Genomic DNA, 27,238 nt, shown 5'->3' with positions numbered 1-27,238 from the left:
GAAAGATAAAGTTATCCTTTTGTTCATGTTGTGTAGGAGGCCATTTTGAGGCCATCTATTTACAGATCTCCCATACACTTGTATATACAGGTCCAGAATTTAGAGGACAAATCTGGGCAGTAAATATGGATCAGTGTAATAAACATTTATGGAGCACCCATTATGTAGCAGGTAGTGTTCTGGGTATGCGTTGTTGAATGAGCTTTCGCTCAAGGAACATTTGGTCTATTGCATCACACTAAATACGATAGTCAACAGCAGAAGTTGTCTTACTAGGGAGAGATGATCATTTTTGTAAAAAGTATAAAAAGGAGAGGTAGAGGAACAGGTAAAGAAAGAGAAAGGGGACTTCCATGGTGGCACAGTGGTTAAGAATCCACCTGCCAATTCAGGGGACAGGGGTTTGAGCCCTGGTCTGGGAAGATCCCACATGCTGCAGAGCCACTGAGCCCTGTGCACCACAACTACTGAGCCTGCGCTCTAGAGCTCACAAGCCACAACTACTGAGCCTGCATGCCATAACTACTGAAGCCCAAGTGCCTAGAGCCCATGCTCCACAACAAGAGAAGCACCACAATGAGAAGCCTGCACACTGCAACGAAAAGTAGTCCCCGCTCGCTGCAACTAGAGAAAGCCTGTGTGCAGCAGTAACAACCCAATGCAGCCAATAAATAAATAAATATATTTAAAAAATAAATAAAGAGAAAGGGAAAAAATGATGAGCAGAGGAAAATCGCAAATGGAATCTCGGCAAATATTAACCTTTAAAGGGCATCACAAGAAGAAAAACGCCAAAGTGTATAAAAATGTTTAGAAACATAAAAAAGAGAACTAGAATTTTAAACTAGATATTGAGATCTTAGAATCCGAAGAAAAAGAAAAACCAAGAATGATGATCAAAAAATGACACGTTGCAAATCAACTATACTTCAATTAAAAAAAATGTTAGATGTTAAACAGATTCAAGTAATATGAAAGACAAAACTAATCTATTGGAATTTAGTTGGCCCACAAGTAACATTTTAGAGAGCAATTTCAGTAAAATAATAGAGACAGAAGCTTGATGGAAGAAGGGTAAGAAGTGAATGGAAGGTGAGGTCTCCTATTTTGAAGTAAAGGCAGCAAACACTCTCTTTTTAGTGACAGGTTTGCAGTGGAAGAGTGGAAAAAGTATTGTAGAGACAAAGGAGTTTTATTTTTAAGTTTGCAAAGACAAATGCTTTATTGCATGTGTAAAAGCAGTGAGGAGGGACAAAGAGATAATAATCAAAAATATAAGAAGGGATTGTAAAAAATGATGTGGGGGAGCCGGAGGAAGATGGCGGAAGAGTAAGACGCGGAGATCACCTTCCTCCCCACAGATACATCAGAAATTCATCTACACGTGGAACAACTCCAACAGAACACCTACTGAACGCTGACAGAAGACCTCAGACCCCCCAAAAGGCAAGAAACTCCCCACATACCTGGGTAGGTCAAAAGAAAAAAAGAATAAACAGAGACAATAGGATATGGACGGGACCTGCACCAGTGGGAGGGAGCCGTGAAGGAGGGAAGGTTTCTACACACTACAAGCCCCTTCGAGGGCGGAGACTGCAGGTGGCGGAGGGGGAAAGCTTCGGAGTAGCGGAGGAGAGCACAGCAACAGGGGTGTGGAGGGCAAAGCAGAGAGATTTTGGCACAGAGGATCGGTGCCCTCAGGCACACACCAGCCCGAGAGACTTTTCTGCTCGGCCGCCAGGGCGGGCGGGGCTGGGAGCTGAGGCTCGGGTATCGGCTTTCAGTCGGAGCGCAGGGAGAGGTCTGGGGCTGGCGGCAGGAAGAGACCCTGAAGGGGTTAGTGCTAGCCCGGAGGGAGTCCGGGGAAAGGGTCTGGAGCTACCGGAGAGGCAAGAGACTTTTTTCCCTTTTGTTGCCTGGTGCGCGAGGAGAGGGCATTCCCCTCCCTCCCCTCTGCCTGAGTGAGCCAGAGCCCCCGAATCAGCGGCTCCTTTAAACCCGTCCTGTCTGAGCGAAGAACGGACGCCCTCCGGCGACCTACGCGCAGAGGCGGGGCCAGGTCCAAGGCTGAGACCCGGGAGCTGTGAGAGCAGAGACAGGGAAATCTCTCTGTGCAGCCTCCGAGGCAGCGGATTAAAGCTCCACGGTCCATTTGATGTGCCCTGCGTCTGTGGAGTGCATGAATGGACAGCGAATCATCCCAAATTGAGGAAGTGGACCTTGAGGACAAGATTTAAGACTTTCCCCCCCTTTTTTTTCCCTCTTTTTACAACGAATTATCTCAAATTAAGGAGGTGGACTTAGCAAGATTTCAGACTTTTCGCCCTTTTCCTCTTTTTACAACGAATTATCCCAAATCGAGGAGGTGGACTTGGAGAGCAAGATTTTTGATTTTTCCCCCTGCTCTCTTTTTGTGAATGTGTATGTGTAATCTTCTGTGTAAGATTCTCTCTGTATAGCTTTGCTTCCACCATATGTCCCAGGGTTCTTTCGGTCCGTGTTTTTCTTCAATAATTACTTTTTAATTTTAATAACGCTACTATATTTCATACTTTATTCTATTTTACTTTACCTGCTCTTTCTTTTTTTCCTCCCTTCCCTTCCTCCCTCCCTCCCTCCGCTCCTCCTTTCCTTCTTTCTTTTTCTTTCCTCCATCCCTCCCTCCCTCCCACCCTTCTTCTTTCCACTTTCTTTTTCTTTCCTTCCTCCCTCCCTCCCTCCCTCCTGTCTTTCTTTCTTTCTTTCCTTCCTCCCTCCCTCCCTCTCTTCTTCCATTCACTCTTCCTTTTGCTTTCATTCCTCCCTCCCTCCCTCCTTTCTTTCCTTTCTTTCCATGCTTCCTCCCTCCCTCCTTTCTTTCTTTCTTCCTTCCTTCCTTACTTCCCTTCTTCCTTTCTTTCAATCTCTCTTTCTTTCTTCTACTAATTATTTCTTTCTACTTTTTCTCACTGTTATTCTGAGCCGGGTGGATGAAAGGCTCTTGGTGCTGCAGCCAGGAGTCAGTGCTGTGCCTCTGAAGTGGGAGAGCCAACTTCAGGACACGGGTCCACAAGAGACCTCCCAGATCCACATAATATCAAGCAGCGAAAATCTCCCAGGGATCTCCATCTCAACACCAGCACCCAGCTTCAGTCAACGACCAGCAAGCTACAGTGCTGGTCACCCTATGCCAAGCAACTAGCAAGGCAGGAACACAACCCCACCCATTAGCAGAGAGGCTACCTAAAAACATAATAAGGCCACAGGCACCCCAAAACACACCACCAGACGTGGACCTGTCCACCAGAAAGACAAGATCGAGCTTCAACCACCAGAACACAGGCATTAGTCCCCCCCACCAGGAAGCCTACACAACCTACTGAAACAACTTTAGCCACTGGGGACAGACACCAAAAACAACGGGAACTACGAATCTGCAGCCTGCAAAAAGGAGACCCCAAACACAGTAACATAAGCAAAATGAGAAAGCAGAAAAACACACAGCAGGTGAAGGAGCAAGATAAAAACCTACCAGACCTAACAAATGAAGAGGTAATAGGCAGTCTACCTGAAAAAGAATTCAGAATAATGATAGTAAAGCTGATCCAAGATTCTATCTCCCAGATCCAAAATCTTGGAAATAGAATAGACAATATGCAAGAAACAGTTAACAAGGACCTAGAAGAACTAAAGATGAATCAAGCATCGATTAAAAACACAATAAATGAAATGAAAAATACTCTAGATGGGATCAATAGCAGAATAACTGAGGCAGAAGAACGGATAAGTGAGGTGGAAGATAAAATAGTGGAAATAACTGATGCAGAGAAAAATAAAGAAAAAAGAATGAAAAGAACAGAGGACAGTCTCAGAGACCTCTGGGACAACATTAAACGCACCAACATTCGAATTATAGGGGTTCCAGAGGAAGAAGAGAAAAAGAAAGGGACTGAGAAAATATTTGAAGAGATTATAGTTGAAAACTTCCCTAATATGGGAAAGGAAATAGTTAATCAAGTCCAGGAGGCACAGAGAGTCCCATACAGAATAAATCCAAGAAGAAATACGCCAAGACACATATTAATCAAACTGTCAAAAATTAAACACAAAGAAATCATATTAAAAGCAGCAAGGGAAAAACAACAAATAACACACAAGGGAATCCCCATCAGGTTAACAGCTGATCTCTCAGCAGAAACTCTACAAGCCAGAAGGGAGTGGCAGGACATAATTAAAGTGATGAAGGAGAGAAACCTGCAACCAAGATTACTCTACCCAGCAAGGATCTCATTCAGATTTGATGGAGAAATTAAAACGTTTACAGACAAGCAAAAGCTGAGAGAGTTCAGCACCAACAAACCAGCTTTACAACAAATGCTAAAGGAACTTCTCTAGGCAAGAAACACAACAGAAGGACTATACCTACAATAACGAACCCAAAGCCATTAAGGAAATGGGAATAGGAACATACATATCAATAATTACCTTAAATGTAAATGGACTAAATGCTCCCACCAAAAGACACAGAGTGGCTGAATGGATACAAAAACAAGACCCATATATATGCTGTCTACAAGAGACCCACTTCAGACCTAGAGACACATACAGATTGAAAGTAAGGGGATGGAAAAAGATATTCCATGCAAATGGAAATCAAAAGAAAGCTGGAGTAGCAATTCTTATATCAGACAAAATAGACTTTAAAATAAAGACTATTAGAAGAGACAAAGAAGGACACTACATAACGATAAAGGGATCGATCCAAGAAGAAGATATAACAATTGTAAATATTTATGCACCCAACATAGGAGCACCTCAATACATAAGGCAAATACTAACAGCCATAAAAGGGGAAATCGACAGTAACACAATCATAGTAGGGGACTTTAACACCCCACTTTCACCAATGGACAGATCATCCAAAATGAAAATAAATAAGGAAACACAAGCTTTAAATGATACATTAAACAAGATGGACTTAATTGATATTTATAGGACATTCCACCCAAAAACAACAGAATATACATTTTTCTCAAGTGCTCATGGAACATTCTCCAGGATAGATCATATCTTGGGTCACAAATCAAGCCTTGGTAAATTTAAGAAAATTGAAATTGTATCAAGTATCTTTTCCGACCACAATGCTCTGAGACTAGACATCAATTACAGGAAAAGATCTGTAAAAAATACAAACACATGGAGGCTAAACAATACACTACTCAATAATGAAGTGATCACTGAAGAAATCAAAGAGGAAATTAAGAAATACTTAGAAACAAATGACAATGGAGACATGACGACCCAAAACCTATGGGACGCAGCAAAAGCAGTTCTAAGGGGGAAGTTTATAGCAATACAATCCCACCTTAAGAAACAGGAAACATTTCGAGTAAACAACCTGACCCTGCACCTAAAGCAATTAGAGAGAGAAGAACAAAAAACCCCCAAAGTTAGCAGAAGGAAAGAAATCATAAAGATCAGATCAGAAATAAATGAAAAAGAAATGAAGGAAACGATAGCAAAGATCAACCAAACTAAAAGCTGGTTCTTTGAGAAGATAAACAAAATTGACAAACCATTAGCCAGACTCATCAAGAAAAGAAGGGAGAAGACTCAAATCAGTAGAATTAGAAATGAAAAAGGAGAAGTAACAACTGACACTGCAGAAATACAAAAGATCATGAGAGATTACTATAAGCAACTCTATGCCAATAAAATGGACAACCTGGAAGAAATGGACAAATTCTTAGAAATGCACAACCTACCAAGACTGACTCAGGAAGAAATAGAAAATATGAATAGACCAATCACAAGCACTGAAATTGAAACTGTGATTAAAAATCTTCCATCAAACAAAAGCCCAGGACCAGATGGCTTCACAGGCGAATTCTATCAAACATTTAGAGAAGAGCTAACACCCATCCTTCTCAAACTCTTCCAAACAATATCAGAGGAAGGAACACTCCCAAACTCATTCTACGAGGCCACCATCACCTTGATACCAAAACCAGGCAAGGATGTCACAAAGAAAGAAAACTACAGGCCAATATCACTGATGAACATAGATGCAAAAATCCTCAACAAAATACTAGCAAACAGAATCCAACAGCACATTAAAAGGATCATACACCATGATCAAGTGGGGTTTATTCCAGGAATGCAAGGATTCTTCAATATACGCAAATCAATCAATGTGATACACCATATTAACAAGTTGAAGGAGAAAAACCATATGATCATCTCAATAGATGCAGAGAAAGCTTTCGACAAAATTCAACACCCATTTATGATAAAAACCCTGCAGAAAGTAGGCATAGAGGGAACTTTCCTCAACATAATAAAGGCCATATATGACAAACCCACAGCCAACATTGTCCTCAATGGTGAAAAACTGAAAGCATTTCCACTAAGATCAGGAACAAGACAAGGCTGCCCACTCTCACCACTCTTATTCAACATAGTTTTGGAAGTTTTAGCCACAGCAATCAGAGAAGAAAAGGAAATAAAAGGAATCCAAATTGGAAAAGAAGAAGTAAAGCTGTCACTGTTTGCAGATGACATGATACTATACATAGAGAATCCTAAAGATGCTACCGAAAAACTACTAGAGCTAATCAATGAATTTGGTAAAGTAGCAGGATACAAAATTAATGCACAGAAATCTCTGGCATTCCTGTACACTAATGCTGAAAAATCTGAAAATGAAATCAAGAAAACACTCCCATTTACCATTGCAACAAAAAGAATAAAATATCTAGGAATAAACCTACCTAAGGAGACAAAAGACCTGTATGCAGAAAATTATAAGACACTGATGAAAGAAATTAAAGATGATATAAATAGATGGAGAGATATACCATGCTCCTGGATTGGAAGAATCAATATTGTGAAAATGAGTCTACTACCCAAAGCAATCTACAGATTCAATGCAATCCCTATCAAACTACCATTGGCATTTTTCACAGAAGTAGAACAAAAAATTTCAAAATTTGTTTGGAAAAACAAAAGACCCCGAATAGCCAAAGCAATCTTGAGAACGAAAAACGGAGCTGGAGAAATCAGGCTCCCTGACTTCGGACTATACTACAAAGCTACAGTAATCAAGACAGTGTGGTACTGGCACAAAACCAGAAAGATAGATCAATGGAACAGGATAGAAAGCCCAGAGATAAACCCACGCACATATGGTCAATTTATCTTTGATAAAGGAGGCAGGAATGTACAGTGGAGAAAGGACAGCCTCTTCAATAAATGGTGCTGGGAAAACTGGACAAGGACATGTAAAAGTATGAGATTAGATCATTCCCTAACACCATACATAAAAATAAGCTCAAAATGGATTAAAGACCTAAATGTAAGGCCAGAAACTATCAAACTCTTAGAGGAAAACATAGGCAGAACACTCTATGACATAAATCACAGCAAGATCCTTTTGAACCCACCTCCTTGAGAAATGGAAATAAAAACAAAGATAAACAAATGGGACCTAATGAGACTTCAAAGCTTTTGCACAGCAAAGGAAACCATAAACAAGACCAAAAGACAACCCTCAGAATGGGAGAAAATATTTGCAAATGAAGCAACTGACAAAGGATTAATCTCCAAAATTTATAACCAGCTCATGCAGCTCAATAGCAAAAAAACAAACAACCCAATCCAAAAATGGGCAGAAGACTTAAATAGGCATTTCTCCAAAGAAGATATACAGACTGCCAACAAACACATGAAAGCATGCTCAACATCTTTACTCATTAGAGAAATGTAAATCAAAACTACAATGAGATATCATCTCACACCAGTCAGAATGGCCATCATCAAAAATCTAGAAGCTATAAATGCTGGAGAGTGTGTGGAGAAAAGGGAACACTCTTGCACTGCTGGTGGGAATGTGAATTGGTACAGCCACTATGGAGAACAGTATGGAGGTTTCTTAAAAAACTAAAAATAGAACTACCATATGACCCAGTAATCCCACTACTAGGCATATACCCTGAGAAAACCATAATTCAAAAAGTGACATGGACCAAAATATTCATTGCAGCTCTATTCACAATAGCCAGGACATGGAAGCAACCTAAGTGTCCATCATCAGATGAATGGATAAAGAAGATGTGGCATATATATACAATGGAATATTACTCAGCCATAAAAAGAAACGAAACTGAGCTATTTGTAATGAGGTGGATAGACCTAGAGTCTGTCATACAGAGTGAAGTAAGTCAGAAAGAGAAAGACAAATACCGTATGCTAACAGATATATATGGAATTTAAAAAAAAATGTCATGAAGAACCTAGGGGTAAAACGGGAATAAAGACACAGACCTACTTGAGAATGGACTTGAGGATATGGGGAGGGAGTAGGGTAAACTGTGACAAAGCAAAAGAGAGGCATGGACATATATACAGTACCAAACATAAGGTAGATAGATAGTTGGAAGCAGCCACAGAGCACAGGGAGATCAGATCGGTGCTTTGTGACCTCCTGGAGGGGTGGGATGGGGAGGGTGGGAGGGAGGGAGATGCATGAGGGAAGGGATGTGGGAACAGATGTATATGTATGACTGATTCACTTTGTTATACAACAGAAACTAATAAAAAAATTTTCAAGTAAAAGGGAAATAACTTAAAAAAAAATAAAATAAAATAACACTCTGTCATAGTTGTCTTTGTTATCTAAATATGGAGAAATGTTTCTCCATTAGGGAATTAATGTTTATGTCCCCTCAAAATACATATGTTGGACTCTAATCCCCAAGGTGATGGTTCTGGGAGATAGGGCCTCTGGGCAGTAATTAGGTCATGAGCGTGGAGCCCAAAAATGGAATTAGTGCCCTCATAAGAAGATCTCAGAGAGCTAGCTCACTCTCCTTCCACCATTATAAGACACAAGAAGATAGCAATCTCCAACTCAGGTGAGGGTTCTTGCCGGAACCCAACCACCTGGCACCGTGATCTCACTCGAACTTCCAGCCTACAGAAGAGTGAGAAGTAAATTTCTCACTGTAGGTATGCAGTCTGTTATACTTTGTTATACCAGCCTGAACTAAGACACTATCCTTTCATGTAGAGAGGACACAATAGATTTTCAAAGATCACATAGTTAATAAATATCAGAGCCAGAATTAAAACCCAAGTAGATTCACTCCAGAGTCCACATTCTTGGTTTCCAGGTCAGTTCTAGAAAGGCCAGGAAATATGAATAGATTTAAAAGCATATATATATATTTCCCCCCCCGAAAATAGACTAAGGCATACTAGATTGCTATGAAATAGAACAAAATAAACAAAAAAACATTGAACATGAGCAGATCACCATTTAAAAATAGAAACCAGATTTATGTTGCCTATAAATAATAGAATGTCTATATTTAAATTATATTTAAATAAAATTTTAGGGAATTCCCACCTTTAAAATCAGACTTGGTAAAAATTTATTAAGATTTAGATTTTTCTGAAATCATGAATCTGATTCAATTTTGAGATCTACAGTAAGAATTATTTTAAAAAATATTTTTTATATACCTGCCAATTATTCCAACTGCTAAGGATCCTGATGTTCCATAGAGTACTCCTGACCTCTGCCCTGGGCTCAGTGCTGACCCATGTTGAATGTCAAGCCCATGGAAAAGACATGTTCACCAGATTTACAGATCCAAATGCCAGAAGAGAGAAATAACATCAGCAATTTAAAAATACAATTAACATAATCTGAAGAAAGGTATTCTTGTGTAAAACTGAGATAATGCAATGAGAATAGATCAGAAATGTTGCCTTTAATTCAAAGAATTAATTGTACAGTATAAGATTAGGAATTGCTGGCCTGAAATTCATTCACACGAGAATGTTCAGACATTTTAGCTGAGCCTAAGCAAACTCTAATTCCTCACATACTCTCCACAGGCTTCCATCACTCTTCCACAATGACTGTGATTGTAAATTTTACGTGTCAACTTGGCTGGACCATGAGGTGTCCAGATATTTGGCTAATCATTATTGTTGGGTGTGCTTTCGAGGGGGTCTCCAAATTAGGTTAACATTTGAATTGGTAGAAGTATGATTCTTCTCTGAGAAAAATGGACCAGAGGTTAATTGTTGCCTCACCCTCTCACAAAACAACTAAGAATTTTTTTTTGCCTCATCATCACATCTTCTCCTTGTCACAACAGAGAAAACGACTCCTCCTCAATCATAGGCTAATCTCTTCTCCTGCGCTCCAGAGACCGTCTCCTCAAGAGTACTTCTCCTGTGTTTTCTCCTTTCTCCAGTATCAATACTCCTTCTCCATTGCTTATAACCTCATCACCATGCAATTTTCCTTTAGTACATTCCACTAGATGACTACTGCAACAACAAAGCATGCTCATTTACAATAACAAAGCATGCTCCTTTACTCCTTTCATGGATATTACTTCACAGCCAAGCACTCTGACAGATTTCCTCCTAAATGTTACAGTCGCACTTGCACAAACCTTGTGTGCTCTAATAAAGTTTCTTTCTCCCAGTTGTCAAAGATACCTCCTTCGAGGTTTACAAAGTCCTCCATGTTGCCAAATTTATTTTAAAATTACTGTTTTCAATATGTTTAGACTTTCAGCAGCATTCCACACTGTTCAGTGTCTTCCTTTGTGAAACATTCTTTCAGTTTCCAGGATACACTACTCCTTTGGGTGTCCTTTTACCACTTCTCTGTCTCCTCAGCACATTTTCCATCTATCCACCCCTAAATGTTACCACCCTCAGTAATGAGTCTTTTTCTCTCCTCTCTTTGCAGCTTCTCCCTTTGCATGAAACACCTTCACTTCTATGGATTTAAATGAAATCTTTATTATATATGGTCCTTTCAGCTACAAATAACAGAGTCCCCAGGCTGTATTACTTTAAATAATAGAGGATTGGTTGAGGGAATTAATCAAGTCAGGAAGCTATGTTGTAACTGATATTGTTTTGGTCTTTATCTCATGGTTTCAAAGTGGCTGCCGCATCTTGAAATATTCTATTCTTACACAATAACATCCTGTGCTGAAAGCAAGAAGAAAAGCTGGATAAAAATGTTTTTCCTGATGTCTCTGTGTAACAGGAAAGATAACATTAACAGAAGCTTTTGGAAACACTTCTCATGTTTTACTGGCCAGAATTTGGTCACATGCTTATTCATAAATCAATTGTTAATGTGAAAATGTTTGCCATAATTTGATTAAAATCAAACTAATTCATCTACCTGACCTTGAATCTGTTTCTGTATAAATCTGGAGTTCTATTAGACACCTACTCTGAAGTCATTTCCTTCTTGTTTTTTAGAAATAGAATTTTTTTTTCTTTTCACATATCAAATCAAAATCCCTAGGTCTATGAGACAGGAGATCCAGCACTTTGTCTAGAAGTGAAGTTATGGTTGATTATTCACCAATGAGAAGAAAGGAAAATTTTGCAGGGTTTTTGGGAATGATTTTGGATCTCTCATAAGAGGGTGGTGTGTGCCAAAAGAACTTCACTCCATGCTGCTCCCTGTTTTCCCACGTTTGAACATAATGGTTAGAGTTGACATAGTGAACTTACAATTATGAGGGGGAAGATAAAACACACACACACACACACACTCACACGCAAAAATTCCCAACATTGTTGAGTCCATGAACCAATGCTTTTTACATTTACCTTGCCATAGCAAGCCTTTACCTTCAGAATTCCTGCTATATGAGAAAAATTAACTCCACTAATTAAGTCACTATTTATCAGGCATTTTGTTACTCACCAAGATAATATATCTAACTGATATATGGTTATATGGTTTTGGCTTTCTGATCTACATTTCTCAGACCTATGTGAGATGTCACACCTTTGGCACAGATGAATATTTGTTAGATAATTAATGAATAAAAGAACCTGATCTCTGCTAACAAAATTCTTCCTTGACATCTGCAATTGGATGTTTCAAATCAAATCAGAGCTGGACTCTGAATTCTACCTCTACCCCCTCTTTAGAATTTATTTCCTCTCACATAATCTTTAAATAAATGGGACAACATCCACTGTGTTAGGTTCTCCAGAGAAACAAAATCAATAGGATATATATAAAAAGAGATTATAAAGAATTAGCTCTTGAAATTGTGGAGACTGAGAAATCCTGAGCTCAGCAGTAAGCAAGGTGGGGATTCAGGAGAACTAGTGGTGTAGTTCCAGTCTAAATCTGAAGGCCTGAGAAATAGAAGAGATGATGGTGTAAGTTCAAATCTAAGTCTAAGTCTGAAGGTAGGAGAAGAACAATGTTCTAGCTCAAAGACACAGGAAGCAAACTCTCCCTTCCTCAACCTTTTTGTTCTATTCAGGCCATCAGTGAATTGGATGAGGTCCATCCATGTTGCGGAGGACAATCAGCTTTACTCAGTCTACTGATTCAAATGTTAATCTCATCCAGAAACGCACTCACAGACATACACAGAATAATGTTTAACCCAAATATCTGGGTACCCAGTGACCCAATCAAGTTGATACATAAAATTGGCCATCCATTCCAGCAATTTGAAGTGGATATTTTTCTTCGATTATTCTCTTTGGAAAATCCCATTGCACTAAATTTAAAATTTATTTTCTATCATGGTGTTCCAAGCCATGTATTTAGATTAATGCTCCTTCTTCACTTTTATCTTCTATGACTTGTCCATTATTACCCAATTATATCCAGAACCAAAAGGAAAGCATTTTTGTTTTGTTTTGACTTTGTTTTAATATCTGAGACCATGCTCATTCCCACTTTAAGGACTCTATGTGTGATCATTTGCTCTGTCTGGAACACTCTTTCTGCTCTTTGCTGGCATTGTTCTTTCTTTTCTTGTTCCTTTAAAAGGGTATCCACAGAGAGACCTTCTCTGATATTTATACTTCAGGTTTCCCCGTTATTTGCTATTACAGGACATTCATTTTTTACTTTACTGTATTTATTGTGACATTGTTTGTAAATAATTTAATTAATCTTGTTAAAATACATTTAAAGAACCTACTCTATAGCACAGGGAACTATACTCAATATCTTGTAATAACCTATAATGGAAGATAATGTAAAAAAAGGAATATATATATGTATAACTGAATCACTTTGCTGTATATCTGAAACTAACACAACATTGTAAATCAACTACATTTTAATAAAAATTTTTAAAAATAAAAATTAACACATAAAAAATTAAATAAATACATTAAAGGAAATTGGATAATTGTTATTTAATATGTATTTGTTATGTATGTTATATTGTCAGACAATGGGTGGGTATAAACTATGTGTCATTTAGAGAATACTTGCCCTTCTCAATGGCATTCAAATTCAAGTTTAAATAAAAATTGCATATTTATTATTTTGTAACAAATGACCCTAGGGCTTAGTGACTTAAAACACCAAGCTTTTATTATCTCACCATTTCTGTGACTTAGGTATCTGGGTGCGGCTTAGCTGGGTGTCTGGCTCAAGGTCCCTCACAAGGCTGCAGTTGGAGGAGGAGCCTTATAAACTCACTCATGTGACTGTTGACAAGATTTAGTTCTTCCCATGTTGTGGGATGAAGGCCCTTTGTTCCTCACTGACTGTTGGCCAGAAGCTTCCCTCAGTTTCTTGCCACATGGGCATCTTCGTGGGGAAGTGCACAACATGTTGGCTTCCTTCCCTTAGAGCAAATTAGTGAGTGAGCGAAAATGGGTGGCAAGTTGAAAGCCACAGTCCTTTTGTAACATAATCAGAAAGTAATATTCTATCACTGTTGCTATATCCTTTTCTTAGCAAGTAAGTCTCTAGGTCTGGCTCACATACAGTTGGAGGAGATTACACAAAGCCATGAATATAAGGAGGAGGGGATCTTTTGGAGCCATCTTAGAAGCTTCCTACATCAAACAAAATATTTCAGAGTTCTAAATTCAGTCATTATGCTATGGAGAATTTTTATACTCTAGAATGTAAGACTCATGAAAATGTATTCAAATGTGTTTAAAACTGTATCCTCAGCTTCCTAACTATTGCAGGTTCATATTAGGCACTGTGGTGACTGAATTATGCCACTGTTGCCTCATCCCCTTGCAAAGGCGTCTACATATTATTCCCCTTAACCTGCGAATGTTACCTTACATGGTAAAAAGAAACTTTGCAAATGTTAAGGATTTTGAGATGGAAGTTTACCCTGTATTATCTGGGTGGATCCAATGTAATCACAAGGGTCATTGTAAAAGGGAGGTAAGAGGATTGAAGTGAATAGGAGGAGATGTGATGCTGAACCAGGAAACTAGAATGATGAAAGGAAGATACCACTAATCAAGGAATACAGGCAGCCTCCAGAAGCTGAAAAAATGTGACTTTAATTATACCTTAAAATAATTATGCCTAGACTATTATTTAATTACACAATACCATATAATATTTGAGAGAACTAAAAGTGATTAGCCTGAAAAACAAAACAAGGAATTAGACAATTTTTCGTTAAACACTTCATTAAACACTTACCAAAGCATGAATTAAAACATGAGCTTTGAGCTTTCTAAAGATTGATTTAGTAGATACTAAAATAGATTTCAAAGTCCCTTATAAATCTAAGAATCTATGATATCATGATTTTTAAATCAATAGTTTCTAAATTGAAATCTTCTATAATACCTTTTAAATTATAAGTATTAGGTCAGCTGAACATGTATCTAAATTTAAAAATATATACACACATTTTACAGAATTATGTGCTATAAACAAATCAGTTCAATGAAGTACACTTCAATAATCAAATTCTGCTTAGAGAAAGGTAAAACACCTTTTAGCATTTCCTGTTATTTTGTAATTCACTAAGGATAAAGAGAGATTGAGTGAAGTATTTGCTTAAATTGTATCCATATGCAAATGTAATTTAATACATTTTAGAAAATCTACTGAAAATACTTCTGCAGCTTTAGATAAATTCACTGAAGTTCTTGAAGTACACATTTCAAATTTTGCCCTTGTAATTTTATCTTAAGGGACTCTGATGACTATTTTCCATGTTTAGAACTCCATATTACTCAAGGTGCTTTTTCTGAAGCAAATTGTATTTATTTAAAGACCCGTAATGTGCATTACTTCTTTTAAAGATTTATATTCTAAAAGCATTTAGATATTAATAGAATTTTACTTTCAACATATTCCAAGGATTCATAAAAATACAGTTTTCTTTGGAACAAAACTAAAGGGACGTCTAAAGGGATTAAAAAAAAACAAACAAATTTTCTGCCGATTTCTAATATCAGATTTCTATCAAGAGTCAATCAGGAAATGTCTTTGTAAATTAGAAATGTTTATAATAATAATGCATCAAATGTGATATCTGTTTGATTATGGCTTGTACTTAGTAAATAATCTTTCTTCTTTAATTTATGGAATTAGATAAATCACTAATTTCACAAGAAACCTATCCTTAGAACTCTAAGGTTATTTATGTTGGACTGGCAGCTTACAATTAAATAGAGAAAAAAAGCATATAAACTTTTGATGGCTTGAAATATCATATAGAATAATGAGGCAGATGGCTTTCCTCCCATTGCATTTTGATTCATGTTTTGAATTTTTATAAGGGAGTAGGTGGTAGTTCGGGCTCATATAAAAGAGACAGAATTCCACCAAGAAGAAACGAATTTTATAAACCATATACAGAGGAACCCTTGAGTAAAGTGTGCATGTGTGTGTGTGTGTGTGTCTGTGTGTGTATTCTAAAGTTAGGGAGGATGATGAAGAGTTTAGGGGAGGAAGATGGTGATAATTATAACAAGTCAGAACAATTGACTGTTTCCCTATTCAGATGAGGCAGTATAAAGCAAGTGGTCAAGTATGAAGACACTTGGAGACACTGAAGACACTTGGAGACACCCTGTTTGAATCTGAATCCCAGCTCCATCCCCTTTAGCTTTGTGAAAATGGGCAACTCTACTTATTTGTGCCTCAGTCTTCTCATCTCTAAAATGGGATTTTAGCTGAGAATTGTTTAAGCATAATAACACACACTGGGAGTTATGAGAACTTAAAACAAGAAGTAAGAGCACATTAAGGACTAATGTGCCTGTGCTCAGTAACTATTCAATAAATGTTAGCTACTATTATTTTTATTGTCCAAATGTTGATCAACTTAATTCTTAGGAGATATCCTAAAATCTTTTCTTTTAGTTATTGAACTATTGTCTTTGCTCTGACAATTTTCCCTTATCTGATTTATCACTTAATTTCTTAATTCCATGTTCTTTCTCCTGAAGCCTTACTCTTTATGTCCTGATGCTGGATTTTTTTTTAAATGAACGTTTTTTGGCCACACCACATGGCTTGTGGATGGGATCTTAGTTCGCCAACCAGGGATGGAACCCGTACCCACTGCAGTGGAAATGCAGAGTCCTAACCACTAGACCGCCAGGGAATTCCCTGATGTTGGATTTAAAAAAAATAATTTTACAATAAGCAGCTCCAAGATTTAGTCCATTTTTAAAACTATTTAGCAACTGAAGCCCAATCTTATTTGTGGGTTAATACACAGAGTATGATTCTTAGAGCAAGACAATACCACACTACCCACATTGTCTTTTTTTGGAAACCATCTTAGAACATAACCTGGGCTTAATCAGATATATCCTTATATCTGAAGGGAAAGATGCAAAGATATAGACACAGCTAAGGACTTTTCATGGAAAATGGTAGCAGAGTCGAGTCCATCAACTACAGTCATAGGAATGCAATGGCTGTGATGCCAGGGGTATCAACCTCACCAACTGGTTTCCTGAAAGAATCAATGATTATGCTCTCTGCTACCAAGAAGCACTTGGTTTCTTTGTTTCCAGGTTTCCTTCTAAGTCTTCAAAATGCCTGTCATGCTTCCAATAAATTGCTTTTCTGCTTATGTGAATCAGAGTCAATTTCTAATTATAGGAACTTTAATATTGAAATTAGGGCCGGAAATCATTGACAGATAAAAAATAACAGATAACAGATAACAAATCCTTAGGGAAATGGAGAAAATATATGATTAGTTTGGAGCCTAGGTGGGTCTGAAGACAGTGAAAACTCCATTAGTCTTCCAGGATGGGGTATCAACCACATGTTGTACTTTAGTACTTTAGTTAACTAAAGATCCATCTGTAATGCCATAGAAACAAGTAGTCATTGAAAGAAAGGCTTTGGGTCTAATGAGACATAGGTTTTCTAAGACAGAACAATGGGTATGATGAATTCAAGGCTGTAGGGTGATATGACTCCTTGTAATGGGACTAAAACATTAAAAGGAAAAAAGGAAAAAAAATGTTAAGATCAAATTCCTAAATTCTTCGTTCAAAGTGTGGTAGATTGCAAAGATGGACACCAATGATTCCTCTCATCTCTGTATGCTCATGCCACTCCATTCATAAAGAGGCAGAGTTGTTTCTTTTATTTTTCCTCCTTAAATCTAGATTGGTCTTGTAACTGGCTTTGACCAATAAAATGAACTGAAAGTGATACTGTTCATTATAAGGTTTGGGCTTAAAAGGGCCTAGTAGCTTCCTCTTTCACTCTTTTGAGGTTCAGCTCCATGGAAAAAAGCATGAGTCAGACCTTTGAATGATGATAGAATTTACAGAGACAGAAAGGTTCAGTCAGTCCCCAGCAATATTAGCCACTCTGGTTGAGGCTTCAGAAACATGAGTGAAGCCATCTTGGATCCTTGGATCCTTCTGCCCTAGATACAACTTCAGCCAACACCTTGTGGGACAGAGACATGCCATCAGTGATAGGCTCAAAAATATCCACATTCTACTCTCTGGAACCTGTGAATGACACATTATATGATGAAAGGGACTTTGCAAGTGTGATTCAATCAAGGATCTTGGGAGGGAAAGATTATCCTGAATTATCTGGGTGGACCCTAAATGTAATCCAAGGATCCTTAAAGAGGGAGGCAAAAAGGGTCAAAGGCATAATATTAGGAGATGTCACAGTGGAAATAGGAGGCTGGAGTGATAAGAGAAAGGGGTCATGAGCCAATGAATATAGGTGGCCACTGAAAGCTTAAAAAGCAAGGAGACAATTTCTCCCTGCAGAATCTCCAGAAAAAACCAGCCATGCTGATCTAGCACATTGTCTTTAGCTCAGGGAAACGAAGCTGTGAGAAAATTTGCATCTCTTTAAGCCATGTAGCTTTTAGCAATTTGCTACAACTATAGGCAACTAATACAACATCCCTGTTGAGTCCTCCCCAAACTTCAGGCTAGTGAGAAAAAATTAATAGCTACTGTCTCATGACACTAAACTTGGAGGTGCTTGTTAGGAAGTAATGGATATCTGGAATACGGTGTGAAGGCTCCTTATTACTGTGCTAAAATAAACTGACAGAGCCTCAAGACTAAGGGACGTAAGGATTCATGGAAATTTTTATTCTGTGGATTTACAGTGTTAATTGAATTCAGAGTTACCAAGCTTTTTATGTAAAATTTAGTACCTTTCAGGAAAGAGAGTTCTGAGAACTAGAATAGAGATTTAGAGGAGGATTTGGAAACTCTAAGTACCAGAAGCACGATACCCACTGAGTCCCTTTTGGTGACCAAAGCAACCTGTCCTCACTTCTCTGGCCAGACTGAGGCTCACTCACCTGAAGGAGTTACTGTTCCTATAATAATAACTTAAGCCAGATGCCAGCACACTCCCAGATGATACTAACAAAGTCAACCCAGAAAGAGAGATATACCATAAAACAATTTCAGGGATTTGTTAATTTATAAAAGGATTATAATTTATGCATTCCTTCCAGGAAAAAATTCTGAAAGTATATGAAAAAAAAAGAATGCAGTTTTATATTGAATTGAATTCTCTGATTATGCTGCACTTATCAAAATTATTGCTTCCTCCTATCTCCTGTGCTATTGCTGTCATGTGTTTTGTTATTATATATTATTTGCACTCACAGTAACTTGCTAGTATTTTTGCTTTAGACAGTCTATTATATTTCAAATAGATGAAAAATAATTTTGAAAAGTCTTTTACATTTACTTCACTTTAATCATTTCTAGAGTTTGTCGTCTTTGTTTTGCACATCTGTACAAGTTTCTCTCATGTATATTTCTTCTATTTGATAAACTTTCTTTGTTACTTCTTGTAGGTCAGATGCTGGTAATGAATTCTCTCTTCTATGGCTTGTGTGAAAAAGTCTTTATTTCACCTTCTTTTATGAAAGAGAATTAGACCTTCATCATTTTGTACCAAGGCTACATCAAGTCTTGATCTGTGCTACAATTTAGTCCAGAGAAACCTTGACTGTTACTCAATCCTTTAAACCAATGACATCATCCTAACATAACTGAGAGAAAAGGAAGTAGCAGATATCCTGAGACACCTGCAATCAAAATGTGGTAGATAAGTCATATGATAGGAGCCTATTACCTCAGTTAAGTCTCTGGGGATCCAGTGGTCTGGAACATGTCAGAATATCCATTACACTTTGTATACCCACTACTAATAAAGGAGAAAAGAATTGACTCTTTGAACTTTTTTTAAACTTTGGAGATAATGTTTTATATATATATATATATATATATATATATATATATATATATATATATATATATATTATATGCGCATCTGATTTACTTCCAGTTTATAGTCGGGTTTGGAAAAAGAGAATTTCTATGTCATTCTGACTGCAGTAAAAGCAGCTCTACCTTTACATCCTTATGATTCAACTGATACAATGATGATCCAAGAATCTATAGCAGATCTTGTGCTGTAAGAGACAATAGGAATCACAGCAGAGGACCCTTGGCTCTTGTAGCAAAGTGATGATTCTTCAGTAACTATTGTCTTTTGTGAAATGGCTCTTGGCTACATATTGGGCATAGGCAGAGGCAGATTTCTGGACCAGGGACTCCAAGTGACTATATAAAGTAAGCTGCCCATAATGTACATGATGATATCTATCCAGCCTAAATATTGAGCATGCCCAGCAGTAATCCATAATTAAAATAAAGAGAAATGTATGAGACCAAACATGAGCTAGTTCTGAAACCACACTCATTTAGTAAACAATTTGCATTCACTCTTAGCATGCCCTCTCTGGCCATACTAACACCTAAGCTTTCTCCCATAACATATGCCTCTGGCCACATGGAGAGTTCTCCAAGATCATATGATTGAGAAGAAAGAAATCTGAGTCTTATGGATGACAGAAATAAAATGAAAAAGTTAATCAAATGGTCTACTCTGATTTAAAATGTCTACAAAGAGGTTGCATTGGAAGATTGTATAATCAATTCAAAACTTTCTTTCAAAAGACAGAACTTCAAGTGGTATACCTCGTCCTGTCTCTCTGAGAAGTGGCTTATGGTGATCCTCAGCATCAATGTGTAGACGTTAAGGTCTAGCCAGATAGCCAGGAGGCTGTAAGGAATGCAATTAGAGGACTGGTACCAAACTCATTATAGCTGAGGTGTTTCCCATAAGGTGCTATATGGAAGACAACATCATGGATGCCCAAGACTGTTACCTGTCATGTTGGGAAATAGATGATAAGGGGTGAAAATGAAGGGGAAAGAAGAGGAATATGAATGATAAAAAGAGGATTCTCTTTTAGTGTCATCTTCTACTATCATAACAAACGTTAAAATTTAATAAAAGACCACTACAGCAATATACTAAAAGGTTTACCAAGGGCTCAGATCTCTTGGGAATGAAGTTTTATCTCATCTCTAAGTTGAAATCCCTATCTGTTGAGGGCAGAGAAACATAAAAATAGTGATTAGAAGAGGAAAGTAATAAACACCTATAGTCTCCTGTCTTATATCTACATTTCCTGCCTTGTGCCAGCTAAATATTTTTTAAAATCTCTATTTAGCTTATTTAGTTTTCCTTTCCCTTTTCTTCAAGTGTAGACAGAACACACTATTGGTAGTTAATTTTACAAAGTCTCTCTAAAAATGCAGAATATAGAAGCAAAAACACATCAGAATTAGAGATGTAATGAATATCACACAGCGATTCTGGGCTTGTATCTGATAGTTACAACTTAAGAGATTTTGATTTTAGTATTTAAAAGAACAGAATTTGGGTCACAATACTTATACTGTGTTGGCCAAAAAGTTCGTTCAGGTTTTCAGTAAGATATTACAGGAAACCCGAACGAACTTTTTGGCCAAGCCAATATTTTCTTTTTCAGGTATATTGTAAAACTTATCTAGAGGACTACTCATACTATAACTTTAACTATCAAACACTGATTATATTATTGATAGTCAGTTAGTTAAAGAATATTTTCTGACTATATACCTATTAGAATGGCCAATATTTAAAACAAACAACATCAAATGCTGGTGAGGGTATAGAACAACAGGAACTCTCATTCATTGCTGGTGGAAATGCAACATAGTACAGTCACTTTGAAAGACTGGAAGTTTCTTACGAAACTAAGCATACTCTTACCATAGGATACATCAGTCATGCTCCTTAATATTTACCTAAATAAACTGAAAAGTTATGTTCACACAAAAACCTGCACAGGGAAGTCTACAGCAGTTTTTTTCATAATTGCCATAACTTGGAAGCAACTAAGATGTTCTGCAGTCCATGAGAGGATAAATAAACTGTGGTACATCCAACCAATGGAATATTATTTACTCTAGAAAGAAATGAACTATCAAGCCATGAAAAAACATGGAGGAAACTTAGATGCACATTACTAAGTGAAATGAACCAACCTGAAAAGGCTGTGTACTGATGATTCCAACTATATGATATTCTGGAAAAAGTACAACTGTGGAGACATTAAAAGCCTCAGCTGTTGCCATGGATTGGGAGGGAGGAGAGGGTGAATGGGCAGAGCACAAAGGAATTTTAGGGCAGTAAAACCATTCTTTATGATTCTACAGTTGTGGATATATGTCATTATACATTTGTCAAAACCCATAGAGTGTGTAATACAACGAGTAAAACCTAATGTAAACTATGAACTTTGGGGCTAACGATGTGTCAGTGTAGGTTCATCAGTTGTAACAAATAGACCACTCTGGTAGGGCATGTTGATAACGGGGAAGGACTTGCATTTGTGGGGACAGAAGGTTGTAACTCTTTGTACTTTCTGCTCATTGCTACTGTGAACCTAAAACTGCTCTTAAAACTAAAGTTTATTAATTAAAAAAACAGAATATTTTTTACTTCATAAGTATATAGGTTTTCAATTTAATTCTTAGGACTTTATTCTTTCTTTCATTACTTATTATTGTGTGGACATTATTTAATAATATTTTTCCTTGCTACACTTTAGCAAGCGTGTACTTTAAATACGTAGTGCTTTTCATTGCCTTAATTCATTGTTTCTTCTTAAGCTGAATGAATCAAAGTCTTGTTTTTTCATGCCTTTTAAATATCTTATGAAGTTAGTTTCTGTTATACTTTCACCAGAGTTTGAGACTCAACACATTATATGATGAATCAGTGATAAAAGAAAATAACTTATACTGTGCTATATATTAGTAACAAGTCTATTTCAAATTTTATAGAGAAATTATATTCTTGGATTTTAGAATGTCTTGATTATAACAATATATTGCTAAAGTATCAAGAATGAATTTATATGTATGAAGACTAATATACCTTTCACTGACGTGTAGACACATAATTTCCAAATGATCTTCAGCCTATTTTACTTGCTAAGTATACTTAGTAATATACTATTTACTAAGCTTTTTAAATATTTGTTAATGGATACATAGAGAAATTATTTGATTATTTTAAATGGAGCAGAAAATATTTGGGCTACAGAGCTACATCACTCAATATTCTTTCTATCTAGAAAATAAGATTGTAGAGGTTTGCAAAACAACACTGATAACAATCAAAACATTTCAATACTCATAGATCCCTGCTATATTTGAAAATAATGGTTAATAACTAAGACTATATTTCATAGTGATGTGTGTCCATATCTATTTGTGTTTATTAATTCTAAAGGAATTAATGTACTTCTGTTTTGATAGGCAATTATTTTTTAGTAGTAGTAGTAGTAGTAGTAGTAGAGTTATGTGGTTTGTTGAGAATTGTAATTCTGTGAAAGTAATGATTGGTGTTGAACCGTACTGAGATTGCTTAGCTATAAATACGTGACACATTCCTGAGAAGTTCAATTATTTTTTATCTAAGGGTTTCAGTCAATTAAAAATACAATAATCATTGGTCAAGGAAATAATACATACTTTTAATTTTGTTATGATTTGATATTTAGAACACTGTATTCTCAACTTCTGAAGTATAATAAACCATTCTAAAATGTAGTGTCTTAAACTAATATTTATTTAGCTCCTGAATCTGTACTGGAAATTTGTGCAAGGTCACCTGGGCTTGACTGATCTTATCATGAGGGTGAGTCTACGGAGGATGGCCTCGAATGGGACAGTGGTGACAGCCAGGATGACTAGTGCCTCTCTCCATGTGGCCCATCATTTTAATTCACTCTAGCTCATGTTTGTCCAAGAGGATGTCATAGGGTTCCCTGAGCAGAAGAATAATCTCACAAGCCTTCTTGAAGTTTGGCTTAGAATGATAATAAAACCACTTCCAAAATTTAACAGGAAATAGATTCCACGTCTTGGTGACTGAGCAGCAATGAATTATTACCATTTTTGTAATGTAACACAGATATTAACCTGAATTTCTAAATAGGTTATTAAGTACACACAAATGAATCAAACAGTATTCTATTGGCTAACAAATATCAACTTACTTCCCCATATTTAATTTGCATACTACTAGAGGACAGTCAGAATTCTTAAAGATATTACTATCATCTTAAACACAATATGCAAATATTTTTTGTCTGATATTATAAAGAAAATCTTTTCAATATCATTTAAGCTGTTAATTAAAATTCCTTAAAATTATATATTAAAAAAGACACATTTTTAAATGATTATGTGATAAAGATTATACTGATTAAAAATATAAATACAGTCAATATACTCACATCTATGGGCTCATGTATTTTGTATCATTCAGTGTGAAAAACATAACACAATGCATTTGTCCACCATTTCTGGAAAGGATACCACAATAGTTGATTTTACTTAGATACTTCAAATAATTTTAGAATGATATATTGACTAAGAGATGGTGGAAGATGGATACATAGATTATCTAGTTAGATGAAGATAGATAGATAGATAGATAGATAGATAGATAGATGAAGGCAGAAACAGTTGGATGAATCACCATTCAATGGCTATGTGGTCTTGCGCAAGTTCATTAAACTCTCTGTCTTTTGGATACTTTGTCTGTAAAATGGAGATGATAATAATAATATTTTCTTCATACATTTTTTGTGATTATTACATAAATAAATACACATAAAATGAATGGATTGCTGCATGGCACATAAGAAGTATTAATTAATTGTTACATGTGATTACTTCACTTGTTTCTATTTGTTTGTTGTTGCTGTTGGATGATAGATTGATGAATGAATAAGTATTATGGATTGAATAGATAATTGTATAAATATGTACTTGCTGGAATCTTACATTTTCTAAAAAGCCACATTTTCCTTCTTTTTCAGGTCCTTTGGAAAAAAAAGATATTTTTTCCATATTTTATACATTTTTCTTTTTTCTTATAAAGGGTAGAGTGTAACACAAATAACAAACGTTGATGAGGATGTGGAGAAAAGGGAACCCTCCAACACTGTTGGTAAGAATGTAAACTGATGTAGCCACAGTGGAAAACTGTATGGAGGTTTCTCAAAAAACTAAAAATAAAACTCCCAAATGACCCAGCAATTCCATTCCTGGGTAAATATCCAAAAAACTCAAAAGCACTAATTTGAAAAGATACTTGCACCCCAATGTTAATAGCAGCATTATTTACAATTGCCAAGATATGGAAGCAAACTAAATGTCCCTCAACAGATGAATGGATAAAAAAGATGTGGTACGCAAATACAATGGAATACTACTTAGCCATTAAAAAGAATGAAATATTGTCATTTGCAGCAATATGGATGGACTTGGAGATTATTGTGCTAAGTGAAATAAGTCAGACAAAGAAAAACAAATACTATATGATATTACTTATATGTGGAATTTAAAAAATACAACAAACTAGTGAATATAACAAAACAGAAACAGACTCACAGATACAGAGAACAAACTAGTGGTTAGCAGTGGGGAGAAGAAAGGAGAAGTGATAATTTAGGGGTAGGGAATTAAGAGGTACAAGCTATTACACAAAAAATAAGCTGCAAGGGTATATTTTACCACATAGGGAATATAACCAATATTTTATAATAACTATAAATGAACTATAACCTTTACAGATTGTGAATCACTATATTGTACACATCAACTATACTTCATTTAAAAAAAAAGTAGAGGGCTTCCCTGGTGGCACAGTTGTTGAGAGTCTGCCTGACGATGCAGGGAACACGGGTTCATTCCCCGGTCCGGGAAGATCCCACATTCCATGAAGCCTGCGCGACCGGAACCTGTGCTCTGCAACGGGAGAGGCCACAACAGTGAGAGGCCCGCGTACCGCAAAACCCCCCCCCAAAAAAAAATGTAGAGTGAACATAATTTAATCTGCACTAAGGTCATCATTGAATATTAATGATTATACACTGTATTATGTTAACTTACAATCATTTAATTTTTATAGTCAGTAAGTGAGGAACCAAGGGATTACATACTAAGTGTTAAAAGCATGATTTTTAGGATATAAAATTTACCACCTATTTCTTAGAAAAACTTATTTTAGAATGTATTTAGTTTAAATTAGTGTGTCAGATAAACAGTATTATGAACTAAGATATAATATGTATTTTCCTGTTGTAATCTAAATATGAGTCAATATCATACATTTATGTATCAGTTACTGAGTCCAGAGTTTCTGTCTATATTTTTAAACACACATGTACTACTTTAAAATGTTTTTAATAAAAACCTTCTGCTATGTAATATCAAAAGACAAAAACAAATCATCTTGTGTTTTTATGAAATAAAACATTAATAATTCCAAGAGTTTTATTCTGATTTTTTTTGTGTGTGTGTGGTATGCAGGCCTCTCACTGTTGTGGCCTCTCCCATTGTGGAGCACAGGCTCCGGATGCACAGGCTCAGCAGCCATGGCTCACAGGCCCAGCCACTCTGTGGCATGTGGGATCTTCCCAGACTGGGGCACGAACCCGTGTCCCCTGCATCAGCAGGCAGACCCTCAACCACTGCACCACCAGGGAAGCTCTATTCTGATTTTTTTAAGACACAGCAGGGTGTATAAGTTGCCTATCATTGCTCTAACAAATTAAGACAAAATTAGTGGTATTCACTATAATTTCTATTTTCCTTCTATTCATTTATGAATTTTAATGATAATTAATGTATCCATTTATTCACTTTTATAAAAGTATTTCTCAGGGGACCTTATATGCCAGAGACTATGTTAATTTTACTCCTCTCTATTAATTATGATACAATAACTGTGTATAATAAGTTTATATTTATCAATGTGAACAAAAACCTGTGCTGATATGTATTAGTCATTATCTCCCTCAGTGGTTTGCCACCACGACCAACACCACCACCACTCTCTCCCCTCCAAGGAACATTTGACAATGTATACACTGGTTTTTGACTTAGGTGGGTGGGGGGGATGCTACTGGAATCTAGTGTGTAGAGGCCAGAGATGTTCTTTAACAGGCTAGAATTCACAGCACAGCTCCCCACAACAAAGAATTATCTAGCCCAAAATGTCAATAGTGTCAAGGTTGAGAACCCTGATCTACCTATACATTTTCAAAATGTTCACATGCATTATACAACAAATCTAAGCATGTTTCTCATAGACATATATGTATGGTTTTTGTTCATCAACCAGTGACAGCAATCTACTAGGAACAGTTGAAAAACCTGTTATCCTCAGATGTTAAAATCTGCAGAATGGAACATATTTTTTTTTTAAGTATAGTTGAAGATAAGTGATTCATACATGTATGCATGTTTGTGTATGTAGGTATTTATTTTTGTAGATGTCAAAGATCATAGTCATCAGGGCTGCATCCACAGTATAAACCACGGCCTGTTTTATTTTGACGCCTGCCTTTTGCACTAAAAATATGAAAATTTTGTCCCATAGAACTATAAGATTGCATGCTGAAGAAGCAACCTTGAAAAGTTATTGACTGCTTCAAGTAGAAAGTCATGTAACATAACTAAACCACATGCGAAATGAGGCGGCATTTAAAATTCTCTACAGAAAGTATCATATTCTTACCTTTGTAAT

This window comes from Hyperoodon ampullatus (assembly GCF_949752795.1).
Source record: "Hyperoodon ampullatus genome assembly, chromosome: 1".
In the NCBI taxonomy this organism is placed as follows: Eukaryota; Metazoa; Chordata; class Mammalia; order Artiodactyla; family Ziphiidae; genus Hyperoodon; species Hyperoodon ampullatus.
The sequence above is the reverse complement of the archived record's forward strand: the minus strand, read 5'-3'. Positions refer to the sequence as shown.